The sequence below is a fragment of the Penaeus chinensis genome, chromosome 29 (assembly GCF_019202785.1).
Source record: "Penaeus chinensis breed Huanghai No. 1 chromosome 29, ASM1920278v2, whole genome shotgun sequence".
NCBI lineage: Eukaryota > Metazoa > Arthropoda > Malacostraca > Decapoda > Penaeidae > Penaeus > Penaeus chinensis.
The window spans coordinates 10193768-10196267 of NC_061847.1; the positions used below are offsets into that span (position 1 = coordinate 10193768).

General features: G+C 46.1%; 1 long non-coding RNA gene across 1 annotated transcript in view; it reads right to left on the reverse strand.

Moving 5' to 3' along the window:
• Positions 1–2500, reverse strand: part of LOC125040554 — a 30429-nt gene that overhangs the window by 16271 nt on the left and 11658 nt on the right. The window lies entirely within an intron of this gene.

The following is a 2500-nucleotide window of genomic DNA, read 5'->3' on the forward strand; positions in this document are numbered from 1 at the left end:
CAAACGGAACAATACACAATGCTTTGTGAAGTGAAAGAAAATCACGAACGGTAGGCCCAGGTATTGCCATATAATTACAGGGCCAGGCGAAAGCGCAAGCTCACAGGTGGAGGGACAAACCGACAAATAAAAGTGACAGAGAAAGTGGTTCGTTAAAAAAAGGCGGGAAGCGTAGAGTAGCGGAGAATAGCGGTGCAAAAGGGAAAGCGCACGGTTAAGAGAAGATAATAGGGAAATGAAAATGACCAAGTGAAGGGAGAGGGTGAGATGAAAAAGATAAAAGATATGAATTTGACGAAGAGACATGAGACAACAACAACATTCGCTGGCAGAAGGAGAAAGGAGACTAGAGTTGGGTAGAGCCGGGAGGACTGAACAGAACAGTAACAATAGGTACAGTGTAGCGTCTGGGTAGACCCTCGCCCCTCGGGCCAGTCCGAACGGCCATCTCACACGCCCCAGGGGCCTCGGGTTACGTGCACTGCCCCTGGAACGCAGATTTTATTAAGCTCTTACTGGTGTGACCTTGAAAGCTCCTCAGTAACGCTCACATAATCCAGCTGCCATTTTATTATTTTCTAACCTTGCGTTTTCTTCTTCATATAACATGTTATTTTACTAACAAATCACATCAACACACCGCCATAGCCTTTAGGCGCAATTCCGGCTAAATACCCCTTCATTCCCCCTGGTTCGACGGAGGGAAATACGAGCAGACGCGTCTCCCGGGAGCGTCTTGCCAGAGGCTCTTGATCCGACGCTGTTTAACTGGCGAGTCGGCAGCAGCATCAGCAGCCTCCCTCCTTAGGTTCCAAAGAGGCTCCGTTTCCCGGCGTCCGAGATGCACAGCCGATGGTCTAATGATATGCGGAGCGAAAACTTAGGGGCCCATTTTTTCGCGCGAGTAAGGCCCGGGGAGAATCCGTTGTATAAAATTTACACGCGTTGCAGTGTGTGAAAAGTTAACATATGACAATATAATGAAAACAATTACAATGTTGTAGAACCATAAATATACTGGGCACGATGGGAGCGAGGAGGGTGAACTAACAGTAACACCGACTCTTCGAGGGACACAAGACGTGTGAATTCTGCTATGTCGCTGACCTCGTGACATCCGCCTCAGTGCTGAATGATCCCTGCAAGAGGTTCCCGACCGCGAGTGCTGGAGGTTACCGACGAACTAACGTGTGAGTGAAGCTCCTTCGGGACCATTCACATGCGTGTCCCTGCTGTGGCGGAAACACCTTTATAATTAAGACTAGCGTTTGGATTTTTTTAAATTTCCTAATCACTCTGCACTTTCCTGCGATACTTACATGTAGTGTTTCCAGGATACCATTGCTTGGGTTTTCAAAATAACATTATTTGTGTTCCTCAAGCCGCTGGCTAAGCGTGCACAGCGGCTCCGCTTATTACAACTTTTAGTTCTCTCCCCAACCCTTCCCCTATGGCGTGTTTAATCGCCTCAGTCTTCCGATGTTATCTTGGAGCTCGTTGCCTCCGTCCCGGCAAGGTGATGCCCTTATCTCGTCCCTTTTGGTAATCTCAGATAACGTGATACTCTATCAACTATTATGACCTGCTTCTCTAATAAACAGCACCTCTGGAATGTTCTTCGCTCTATTCGTGTTGAGTACTTATAGACTCCTTTATCAACGATCTTTTAAAGTATAGTAGGTCTACGTCTAGCTCTATCACATACCACTTGCATATTTGCTTGTGTGTTGTGATCGAAATGAAGGAAAGATTAATATTAAAAAACTTCAAAAATCAAAAATATTTATATTTAACTCCGTCTTCCCCATCGCTCCCTACACACCCAATGGCAACCCCCCCCCCCCCCTAACACACATACACACACAGAAAAAGAAAAGAAACGAAATAAAAACATCAATAATAAACAAAATTCTCCGATTCCACCTTTCACAGATGGCAACTTATTTTCTCTCTTGCTTCCTCGGCCCCGGAGAGGTTGTGTGGAGTCCGCGGAGACAATCGGGCCGCCTTCCCGTTTGATCCCCGCGACGGAGGCGTCAGGTAAGGGACTTCCGCTCGCATTTGAGAGCTGACGGGGAGCGAGTGACTCAGCGCCTTTTGGACCTTTTGTGCTTCTTAACAAACAATGATAAAAGATGAGGGGTGGAAAAAACACAGCAAAAAGATGCGCAAAGTAACTACACAACCGACGCGCGGACGAAATCTCACAGACGACCACACACTAACAATATTGTTACCAAACCAAAAATAACAATCTGCATGAAAGTGTCGATGCTGCACGTCCTTATAAGGCAAGGAATTAATCACCGAAGAGAAAAATCGCCTCCAGGAACCTTTTACTCTCGCTCAGGCAAAAAGTCGTTTACGAGCGCCTTCGATGACTCTAACAAGTACAGATGGCAATTAGCGTTGAACCATACGCTTTCTTTTTTTATCTTTACTGGCCCATACAATGTTTGGTAGCTGTCGTCTGCCTTCATGTCATAATTGATTTATTAAA